Source organism: Silene latifolia, chromosome 3 (assembly GCF_048544455.1).
Source record: "Silene latifolia isolate original U9 population chromosome 3, ASM4854445v1, whole genome shotgun sequence".
Lineage (NCBI taxonomy): Eukaryota > Viridiplantae > Streptophyta > Magnoliopsida > Caryophyllales > Caryophyllaceae > Silene > Silene latifolia.
The window spans coordinates 139,958,594-139,971,452 of NC_133528.1; positions in this window are offsets into that span (position 1 = coordinate 139,958,594).

Here is a 12,859-nt window from a genome sequence, read left to right on the forward strand (position 1 = left end):
CTCTCTGCGCTAGTAAAGTCGGTCTCCCATGCTCGCATAGCACTCGCTAGATTATTCATAATGATTTATGTTATTTGCACCAGTTTGGGGAAAAGGCAGAATAAATTTGGCAGTACAGCTCTTCTTTATATATAGAAAGTATAAGGGAAGGAAGCACCTAGGAAGACACCCCTAGGGTGCCGTTTTTTTTGAAGCCGTGTGGGCCTTGGGTCGCGCGCCTCTTAGGCCCGCCCCAGCTCACACCAGTCTTTGGCATGATACATCGGGTTTTCGCACATCTGTCGCGTTTTGGGGAGCGCCGGAACGGCCGATTTACATTTCTACCCTCGACAAGTCCATATTTGAATTCAAACCCGTGCACACTTACGGTTTTATTTTCCTTTTTTGTTTTACGGTAGCGGGCTACGCCCACGTGGTTTACCGGTCATACAAAGTGTCTGAGTCGTATTTCATGCTCACCCATCAAGGTTCGATTTCAAAAAATAATTTCAAAAGTTCAATTTCAAAAGTTCAAAATTCCGACATTTCAAAAACTTTTTTTACATATTGTGGATAGATGATCCAAGTAGTAGAATCTTTCCGGGTCGATGATCCAATCTTTCAAAATTCAAAAACCTCAAATTCAATTTTTTGGGTCGATGGCCCAACATACCAAAATTTTCAAATTCAAAAATTCGGGTCGATGACCCAATCATTCAAAAAACTTCAAATTCAATTTTCGGGTCGATGACCCAGTATTTGAAATGATCCAATTTCAAGATCGATGATCCAAATGTGCTTATGTGATGATTATTGCTAGTACGTTTTTGTGTTTCAAATGTAGCAGGATATGCTTCAACTGGGGGCTCTAAAGTCTTCGACTTTAGAGCCATCAGAAGGGGGCTCGAAGCCATTGGCTTCGAGACCATTATCAAGATGTAAAGGATGATATCCACCAAGAATTCAATTCAATACAAGAGTATGAAATGGAAGAATTCCGTAGCTGAAAGCAAATGATGAAAGCGGCGGCAACCTCCTTGGAAAGTCCCGTCCCATTCGGACAAGCGCCAGCAGATGATAAGTTTTGGGCAAATGTCAGCAGATGATGAATTTTGGACATACGCCAGCAGATGATAAACTTTGGGCATGTGTCAGCAGTTGCCGAACTACGACGCGGGTTTGATTCCGTCAGAAACGGATACGTAGGCGCCTAAGGATAAGGCTCAACCCACCGTTTATGCAATTTATGGGTCGATGACCGACGATGATAATTTGACACAACAGAAGCAAGAGTCAATCCTCAACGAGGTTTCAGGTATGATCTCTTCTTATGGCTGGCGAGCTTATATACGCAAGTCTAATGGACTATAAACGACCCGAAGAATCCTCAGGTCGAGAGGGACCTGGGGTGTACTTTGACTTTCGCCTTGTCCAAGCCTCAGTCAAAGTGGGGGCTCTGTAGATACCCGTATCCGTCGATATTGGAATTTATAGAGAACCCGACAAACACCCGATGATGATAGGACACATGTATTATTTAGTTGTCATTGTCATTATTTGGAGCTCGTTTTACGAGGTAGAATGGGCGTCGTCGATGAAGTATTTTATTAATTTAAATGATATTTAAATTAATGTTTTTTAGTGAGTTCATTTTATTAATTTAAATGATATTTAAATTAATGTTTTTTTAGTGAGTTCATTTTATTAATTTAAATGATATTTAAATTATGGTTTTTTGAAGTAAATTCAATTTATTCTATTTTATTTTGAATTTATTTTCCCAAGTTTATTTTATTGAAAATAAAATAAATAATTGATTTGAAAAATCATTTTATGAATATATTTGATTTGAAAAGTCATTTATTTTAATGGGTTAATTGATTTGAAAAATCGATTTTAAAAGCGAAGAAAACTCGTTTCAACCGTGTGTTTTTGAGCTCGATTTTAGCTCGGTTTTTGAGCCCGTTTCTTTTGCGAATTGGCACGAATCTCGAGTACACTAACCCACCTAGACCAATAACCATCCACCCTTGATCGAACCCCCCCCCCCCAACCACGGCCCAAATTCTCGTCCCAAAACAGGCCCCAAACAGCCCGCACCAAACCGAGCAGCCCCTGTTTTGGCAGCTCAAATCCCGAGCCCAAACCCGCTCCAAACACTACCAAGACCCGTACCCATTAACCCTAACCCATACCCTAGTATCCTACCCATATTATCCTAGCTTAATCACCAAGAAAACCCCTCTCAAACCCTCCCCAAAACCGATGGACAGCAGCCATCCGTGAGCAAGCCCGATTGCTCCTCCCTGTCTTTTAACCTATTTTAACTCCTTATAAATACCACCCCTTCATCATACATTCATTCCTCTAAGTTCTTCATACATCCTACCATCACCTACAAGCTTTAAACCTCAGAAACAAACCCTAAACATCCTTCAAAAACCCTAAACCAAACCGACACACAAACTGAAACTGTTTGTGTGTCCTCTTCGAAAACTCATTCGTTCCTCCATCAAATCTCCATAAAAATTCAATTTTCTTGTTCCTAATTAACCACATAACATCCATCTACACATTAGACAAAGAATTACGAGCCAAATTGCCCTTGAGAGTACACGAAATCCCTCGAAAAACAGAGTGAAATAACACTCTGTTTTCGCGGTTTCTTCTTGTCTGTCCAGTTCTGTTTGTGCTCGTTTTTCGTGCCCAATAACCCAAAACGAGCGGGGGTTGCTTTAAGATCCCTTTTCTCCTCTCTTTCTAGTTTCCAAAATATCTTTTAAATCGAATTTTCGTCGTGAAACGAGGGAGATATCATTGTTTGAAAATCGCTGTCCAGAAAGTTTCCAAAACGCGTGTTTGCTTTATTCTTCGTCGACGACGGCCTCTCGAGATAAAATCTACCATCGATTACGACCCAAGACGGTGTCAACGATACATGTAGGTTGAGGGTGCATCAAATCCCCTTCTCTTTCCTCTTTTTATTTCGTTTTCTTATGCTCTTTTTATAGTTTGTTTTTTTGTTTGTTTTCGTTTTGTTTATCGATTGTTTTAATTTAACTATGAAACTAGTTAGTCCGAGTATGAGTTAAAGTACCACCATGAACACCCGCGTTGACTTGAGATGGGAAAAGAAACCGCTCCTTCTGTCGGTCGTACACCCCCGTCTCATTTACATATCCTCGTGTTCAAGGTAGGGCATAAATAAAACAATTGTCTAACTTCGTTCTTCGCTTTCGACCCCCTTTTGTTTCGGCCAAATCGACATACCCTAGGACCCGTTGTAAGTTAGTCTAACCTCTGATTGTTAACCTACGACATATTTAGATAACATTAATTTAATTTAATAACCTAATTAGACACATTAGGGTACATCGACATAGCTTTGAAAATCAACTAGCAACTCTGTAAATAATTGAACGCATCTTTCTTATCACTTGATTTCTCGCTAGCATAGGAGTGCGTGATTAGCACCTCCCTATTAACACTCGACGAGTAAGCATTAATCTTATGATATCTGACCTAATTGGACTCCTTAGGCCGTGTAGAATAACACACCCGCGCGTTTCTTCTCAATCGATCAACTTGTTTTATAACTCGTTTTCTAATCCGTTTCGCAATCATTCGATCTAACTAATGAACCTAACCTAGGACTTAGGTTAGCTTTGTTGGTTTGGGCCGTGATTTGGCCGTGGCCTTTGGCCTTTCCTTTTGTTTGTTTTGCATCGTTCGTTCTTTATTTGTCTTGTCACTTGTAATTAATTTATGTTTCTTTGAGTCGCGTTTTGTAATTTGTTTGTAATTAGTTTTCTTTTATCGAGTCAAATGATTTCTAAAAACCTTAGTCTTGTTTGGTTGGACGGTTGTGCCCCAATGCAAGTGAGAGCGTAGTAAATCGCATGTTGTTTAAAACAACATGGCCCGATTTATGCTAATGCATGCTTTGGTGCGTAGCTCTATGTCTAATTCGATGAGATTAAGTGAAAGCACGCATTACGAGGAGTGACCCAAGGCCGTGTGTCATGTAGGCCGTGAGTCACCCCCTTGTGCACGGTTTTCTAGGCCAAGTGGCCGTGTTTTGTGTCGTTTATGGTTCCGTATGTAGCAATTGTATTTAGATCGAGTTGTATCTTTAATTTGTTGTTGTGTCGGCATGAAATGCCTGGTTTGTAATAGGTAGATCCCAACGGCTCCCCCATTCCCCCTTTAAGCCTTGTTTGCTTTGTATGTTGTTATATTAATCAACCCACATGCTAAATTACAACTTTGACAAAGTTAGTTTAGTTGCATCTAAAACGACATAGAAATTGTTGTCACATGATAGGGTTAAAACAACGTTTGCATATCATACATCGCAGTAGCTATGACCTTGTTTGAAATCCGACACTTGACTTAGTAGAGGCCGTTATTGACGGGCGGGGTTGGGTGTCCTTATGGGCTTCCCAACACGTACCCTCACCCCTTACTCAAGAGCTATGGTTTGTGGATCCGTCTAAATACCATTGGATTACGAGAGTCATTCAAATCGAGTGATATAGGGTACAAGTCTTTATCTTTAATCACTCGTAGTCGATTGGCTTTATGCTTTTCGATGAAAAGTGTAAAGTTGACTTGAACGGTTCCAAGTTCCCAAAAAACTTGGTGGCGACTCTAATATGTCTTAATTCGATTCGAAAGAACCTCGAGTCGATTATGCCTAGTGTGGATCCCGCGGACGCAGTTCCCGAGGGCCTTGTCCACAGTGTATCTCAAATTTTGGTAAAAGACAAAGTTTGTATGCCAAATAAATTCTAAAATACAAATAGAATATATACGATAAATAAATTTCTATACACGTAAATATTCATGCAACGCAATATACGAACACGGTCATACAATCTTAATTTTTACTAGTCAGTCATTAAGAGATTAAACACATATGGAAGCTTAGGTACCACTGATTAAACCAATTCCAACCGTAAAGTCTCAAATCGTTCTCGAGCTAATGATTTTGTCAAAATGTCCGCCCATTGTTTTTCAGTACTACAAAACTCAAGTTTTATATTCCTTTTCTCAACATGGTCTCGAATAAAATGGTGTCTGATTTCAATATGTTTGGTACGTGAATGTTGTGCGGGGTTTTTAGAAATAATGATCGCACTCGTATTATCACATAAAATGGGAATGCATCCTACATCAACACCATAATCATGTAATTGTTGCTTAAGCCATGGTAATTGAGTACATACCAGTCCTGCAGCGATATACTCGGCTTCAGCAGTTGAAAGGGCAACTGAATTCTGCTTCTTTGAACCCCACGTAATAATGCAAGGTCCAACGAACGTGGCAACACCTGACGTACTTTTTCTATCGAGAGAACATCCTGCGTAGTCGGCATCAGAATAACCGACCAAGTCGAAATTACACTCCATTGGATACCATAAATATATCTTAGCCGTTCCAATTAAGTATCGTAAAATACTTTTTACGACCGTCATATGCGACTCTTTGGGAGATGACTGATATCTCGCACAAACACATACGCTAAACATGATATCTGGTCGATTTGCAGTTAAATATAGTAACGAACCTATCATCCCACGGTAAGTTGTTTCATCAACAGGTTTACCGTCTTCATCTAAAGTTAACTTCTTATCTGCAACCATCGGAGTAGGCATAGCATGAGAATTTTCCATACCGAACTTTCGAATCAATTCCTTGATATATTTTTGTTGATGAATTTTAATGCCTTCCTCAGTTTTTTGAACTTGCAGACCTAAGAAGAATTTTAGTTCTTCCATCATATTCATCTCGAACTCGGAAGTCATCAACTCAGAAAAATACTTGCACAAGCCTCGGCTGGTCGATCCAAAAATAATATCATCAACGTAGATTTGAACAACCAAAAAGTCAGAACCCTCAGATTTTAGAAATAAGGTTTTATTAACAGATCCTCTATTGACTCCACTGTCAAGTAGAAACTTTGATAATCTGTCATACCACGCCCTTGGTGCTTGCTTTAATCCATATAGGGCTTTGTCTAATTTAAAGACATGGTCTTCAAATTTGCTATTCTTGAATCAAGGGAGTTGTTCTACGAAGACTTCTTCCTGTAGATACTCATTTAGAAATGTTGTCTTGACATCCATCTGGAAGAGCTTCATTCCTTTATGAGCTGCCAACGCTATTAGAAGTCTAATAGCTTCAAGACGAGCAACAGGTGCGAAAGTCTCGTCATAATCTATTCCTTCTTGTTGATTATAACCTTGGACCACCAATCTTGCTTTGTTTGGAACAATTACTCCGGCATCATCTAGTTTATTTCTAAATACCCATCTTGTTCCAATAACAGATCGATCCTTAGGTCAAGTATTGCAATTACCGTTATTAAATAGAAACATGGAACCGTTATTGCAACGATTGTTGTTAAATATATACCACGGTTGTATGACCGTTATATAACATCAGTAACGGATCTATAGCTATAATACCGTTATCACTACTTAAGAACCGTTATAAAACTGTTGTTAATTATGTTTATAGCAGCGGGTATACTTTCAAGAAACCGTTATTAGATATTATTAACGGTTTCAAACCCGTTATCCTAGTTTACTATTGACAACGGTTTAGTGGTTCCAAAACCGTTGTTAAATATTATCTATGATAACGGTTCATTTCGTTATCTTATTTAATTAAATGTCAATATTTAACAACGGTTTTATTGCGTGATAAACCGTTGTTATATTTATCAATTAATGAAATTTTGACAACGGTTCTTTTTAAATAAACCGTTTTTAACATTTTGAAGTCGACAACGGTTATCGTTCGTTATCTTATATTTTTGGCGGTTTGAATGGAAAGGGAAAAGATGTCAACGGTTATTTATCTAAATGAAATCATTGTCAAATAATTGTTTGCAACGGGTTGTTTTTAACCTTTTTCGTTTTAAAATTTTATTTTATTTAAAAAAAAATGATTTTAGCTTGTTCTAGCAGCTGCTGAAATACTTTTTTTTTCAAAGCGTTTGTAGTAGCATTTCTTTGGAATGCTATTTTTCATTTCTTCTTGAAAATAGCAATCCAAACTAGCAACTTGTGTGTGCACTGCAAAAATTCAATCCTGCATCAAAATATTACACCCCGTTATCAATTAAACCCAGTTTCAAAACAGTACAAACAGGATGATCAGAAGCCAAAACGCAACTTCCTCAAAAAAACAAAAGAAGCCAATACACAATGGCTCTACACACACACACACACACACACACACACACACACACACACACACACACACACACACACACACACACACACACACACACACACACACACACACACACAAACGTACATAAAGCATGAGCAAACTATTGAGACTCCGCTAATGAAACAACATAACTGGCCCACATATTTCTCATCCGATTGATGTCCTCGGCGAATATTAAGGGCTTTGTTGAGTATTAGTGGAAACTACAATTCAAAATATATATAATCAAAATAGATATAATACATGGAAGTATACAGAATTGAAATCAATTTACATCTGAAATAGTTTTTAAATCACACTAACCCGTATCGGAATAGTAGAAAGTTTTCCGTCGATAACCTTCCACATGGAGTGACAAACGTAAAAGGTGCATTTTTTGTCGTCTGGTGCTTTAGGAAACTATTATATAAATCACACACAAATCAGCTAAATTAGATAATCAAACTCTTGCAATAACATTAATTAAATGGTACGAGTAAATATTAAGAATACACTTACTAATGGCGTGATAAAATCGGGATCAATGTTGCTTTCATATTTCCCAAGTGGACATAATCTTCTTTTTGCTTCAAAAACACTAATTCATAAATATACACACATGCCATTATTATTTGCATATATATGGCTCAAGTCATACAATAACAAATGACATTATTGAAGGTTGTAAACTTACTCAGTTATCATCTTTACACAACTGTCAGAGGGTTTGCCTTCGCGAGAGTCAATCCAGTACACTATTTTTGTTTCCACTTGGATTTCCAATAGCACCCAATGCTTCCTATTCATTTTGAGACATTGAACTGTTAGTTCATTTACACGCATTTAAGCATGTTAATAATAAATTTATAAAATCGTGATTCATTACAATAATCACGTACTATACATACATATTCTCATTGTAGGGGGCAAGACATAGTTTTTTGGACGACATCAAGCGACGAGCGATACTATTGATTTGTTCTTCGTATGAAATTCTGTTAACAGAGAACGCCTTAGGACTCAAGAATCCGTATGCGTGACTAGGGACCTTCCACTCAGCGAACTGATTATTGAGGTACCTATTATACTACATGGAACGAAGATTGTTATTGTAATTGATAATTTTAACAAACATCATTATTCGTAAATGGAAATGACTTAATAGTTATATTAATAAAATTTACTTCATCCAAATCAAAATGTGAACAGCTGTGGACGCGTGCCCACCTGCAGGCCCCAGCCGATCTGTGGGACATGCAGTTGTCTTTTGAAAGCCATGCTCGGTGGCGTAAAAAATGCTTTCGACCGGATCGTTTTAGATCGGTATGTTTCGTCTCGGTAAGGGTCTCGAAACGATTAAAGATGTTCGGAGTCGCCACCAAGCATTTGTGGGATTCTTGGAACCCGTTCGAATCCACTTTATACCTTGGTCAAACGAAGCACAAAGCAGTGTTTGACATAGGTACTAAAGATAAGGAATCGTCCCTCTTTAGCATCCCATCTCTAGAATGACTCTCGTACGCGCTGGATAAGGCCATCCACTATCCAAAGTTTCTGAGTAAGAGGTGAAGGTACGTATTGGGAAGCCCTTTAATCAGACACCCAATCCCGCCCGCGGTAAAGGCCTCTACTTATCGATCTTGGCTGGTTGAATGCAAAAGTTGATAAAACGGTTTAAATGCATGAATGCGCATCCAATAATTTAAACCTAACATGTGAGATCTTTCTAAGTCGGTTGATTTAATCCAAGTATCAAGTATAAGATGTCGAGTTGGATTTATGGTTGATTTGCATGCAAGACAGAAATTAAACATCCATTTACCGAATTCGGTTTATGGTGCATAACGTGATCCACTTGTCTTAGTAAGGCGTTTGCAAATATGGTTTTGAATGAGCAGATTAGTCATCTGATCCGTCCTATATCCGGGTTAGCCGGAGTCGGGATCGTCCTAGACTAATGCTGAAAGGGAACAGACCCTGCACCAGGCAGCCAAATAAGGCGCGAACCCATTGGTGGTATAAGGGGGTCTCCCCTGGTTTGGAAATTGGAAAAGAGATGGCCTGTTTAGGCACGGGTCAGTCCACGGTTTAAGATGCATTCTGACCATTTGAAAAACGTTTATAAAACGTGTTGGAAAATGGGTATTCGACCCGTTTTGGTTTGAAAAGGTCGTTTAGACCGTATTTGTGTTGATGTGAAGAACGAGACTTGAATAATCGCCATTGTTTTGACGATATTCGATGTCGGGTTCGAGTTTGTAGTCTTGACATGAATAGTTTTGAAAATAGTTATGAACTAATTGTTTTAAGTTCATTTGAATATAATTAGTCAATACTCATCATCGTTCTCGGGTTAAAATCCGACATGGTATGTGGAACCAAGGATGACTTTGTGTCGGTGACTAATACATTTGTTTTGAAAATGTAAAGAAATGATGAAAGGCTTTAAAATACCTTCCAAAATGTAAAGAAATGAAATAAAAGGCTTTAAAATACCTTTTAAATGTAATTAACCAAATATTATCACCGAAACACGAATTAAACCGTCATAGTATTAAGGACCAAGGGTGAAAAATGTTTTATGGTTAAAACTTGTACAAATAAATAAAAGGGTTTGAAAATATTTGAAATGGTAAAACCGATTACAAATAAAATAAACAGGAAAGACGGGAACAAACACGGTTGAGTCAGACCCGGACACCCCATTGAGGCGCGAGCCTCTGTGCATAGCAAAGGGCTTCTGTCTCAGGCCAAAACTCAGTTTTGGCTCGTCTAACCTATATTCGGATCGTGTTATACATGATTTAGCATGTTATAGTCATGAAACAAGTAAGGGCATGATGAAAGAAGGATTTTTACACCCTCATACTTACATGCTTGGTTATGGAGAGAAACCGACGTAAGTGTATCAACTCGTTTGGTCGGAAAAGACTCTGTTTAAAACCGTTCTAGTAAGTAAAAAGAAGAGTGTTTTATTAAGATTAGTGATGGTGTAGTGGTCGAAGTGGTCGGTCAAGTGATTTAATGCACGATGACGGTACCAAACAATGTGTAAGGCTTGTATTTACGATCGGTAGGTCGTAAATACGCGTCGGATTGTGACTTAGGAAGTCGATTCGAGAATTTTAAGGGATAAAAGAGGGGGCGGACACTCGCGTAAGTTCTCAAATGGGGGCATTTGAGGGGTATTTATAGGAAAATGAGTGGTTGTGTGAGTTTTGAGCGACATGACCACCTGGGCTGCTCAAAGAGGCACGAGCAATGTAGCACTTCTTCGAGGTGTCGCTTTCACACAAATGCAATCATGATTTGTTCTATCCTAGGATTTGTATGCACATGTTTGGTACTTGCCCATACATGAATCCGGGAAATCTTAACATGGAAGCATTTGAATGGTTTATTTTTTGTGTTTGACTCGGTTTGACTCGTTGTTGGAGTCGGGATTTGAATTTTGAGTTGGGTTTTGGTCCGGTGTCGGTTTTGAAACTATTTAGTGTCATCGTGACCCCGTCGTCATGCATTAAACACTCCAGGTACTTTTGAAAAGTTTTATTTTCGAAATCATTTTAAGTTTTCCGACGTAAAGTTTTACATGAACTGTCGATCAAACGCCGCGATTCCAAAGCATGTTATAGTCCGATAATCATCGGGTGTTTGTTAGAGTCTCAGCAGATACTAGGTATCTACAGAACCTCCACTTTGACTGAGGCTTGGATAGGGCGAAAGTCAAAGTAGAGCCCCCAGGTCAATAGAAGATTACAACCCGGAGACCCAAGCGACGTCGAGGTGGCTCGAAAGGATTCGGGCCAAGGACCTGCCGTCAGGAAGGGTGACCCCAAGGTGACTCGAGGGTACGAGCCAAGGAACTGTCGTTGGGAACAGTTTAGAGTCTTTCGATTGTCCATACGGGTCGTTTAAAGTCCATTAGACTACTAAAAAGGCTCGTCAGCCATAAGAAGGAGTCATACCTGAGGCATCTTCGGATACGTCCTTGCGTGTTTGCGGACAAAGGCCCGCCAGCTATGGTGCGTATATGAGGAGGGCTCGCCAGCCGCGATGCATAGTAAGGCTCGCCAGCCATAGGGCATATATGAGGAGGGCTCGCCAGCCGCGATGCGTTGTAAGGCTCGCCAGCCATAGTGCGTATATGAGGAGGGCTCGCCAGCCGCAATGCGTTGTAAGGCTCGCCAGCCATGGGGCGTATATGAGGAGGGCTCGCCAGCCGCGATGTGTTGTAAGGCTCGCCTGCCATGGGGCGTATATGAGGAGGGCTCGCCAGCCGCGATGCGTTGTAAGGCTTGCCAACCATAGGGCTGTCGGTTGATCGACCGTGAGAATAGCCGTGTTGCATGGGCTTGTTTTGGAAATAGCGGACTCTTGATGCCGCCGTGGAAATAGTGAATTTTGAATTTCACTATTATTGTTTTTGAAATAAGCGGGTTCTGCGAGGAAGCCCCCTGTTGACATTTGAAGGAATAGTGAATTTTGAATTTTCACTACCCGTTTTCGAATTTGAAGTGGCCGTTTTAATCGCCGTTTGTTTGAATTTTGAAGGAAATAACAAATTTTGAATTTTCGCTATTACGTTTGAAGTGACGGTTTATGTTGCCGTCGTTGCCTTGTGTGGTGAAAATAGTGAAATTTGATTTTCAACTATTATTTTGAAAATAACGGTTTTAATTGTCGTCGTTTGAAGTTTGAAGAAATAGTGAATTTGAATTTTCACTGTTGTTGTTTTGAAAATGACGGTTTTAATTGAAGTCGTTTGAAATTTGAAGAAATAGTGAATTTGAATTTTCACTATTATTGTTTTAAAAATGACGGTTTTAATTGCCATCGTTTGAAATTTGTGAAAATAGTGAATTTTGAATTTTCATTACTATTTTTGAAGTGAAAATGGCGGTTTTGATCGCCGTTATTGAGAATTTGTGAAAATAGCGAATTTTGATTTCACTACTTGTTTTTGTATTTGAAAGATGGCGGTTTTAATCGCCGTTATTGAAAATTTGAAGTTTGTTACGGGAAATTGGGCCAAAGCCCAAAACTTCGCTGAATAGAGCAGGGAGCACCCCATTGAGGCGCGAGCAAGTTGGCGAGGTAAGGGGGCTTCCCTTATTTTCTGTAAAAGACGCGAGGATGGTTTGCATACCATCCTCATTCCATCGTCTTCAACCTCTCGACAAAACAAAAAAACGCCATTGTTGGATTCTTAGCTTGCTCCCACTTCGTGCCATCATCAATATGACATCTCAAGGTATATATTTCCTCTTGAATCCATTTGAATTTGTTGGTCTTTTTGATAGATTGAATTAGGGCGAAATGTTTACCCTTGAAAATCGATTTGGGCGTTTTTGATTGGGCCCATTTCGAGTGAAATTGATGATTGCATTAGGTTAGAAACCTGTTTAGAAGTATAGGGGTGCTTTTAGTTTGCATTTTAGTCCCCGTTTACGCCTCCTATGCTTGAAAAACGTGAGTGAGGCGAAAAGACCGTCTCATTTCACAGTGCCAAGTTTATTTGCTTGGGTAGTGGGTCCTACTAGGTTGAATTGTAGTCGGGAAAGACCGTATTTGCCATTGTGGACCTTTGTTGGGTATTGTGGGCAAAATTTGAATTTTTGCCTTTTGTGACGGTCTTATGTCTGACAGAATAAGCACC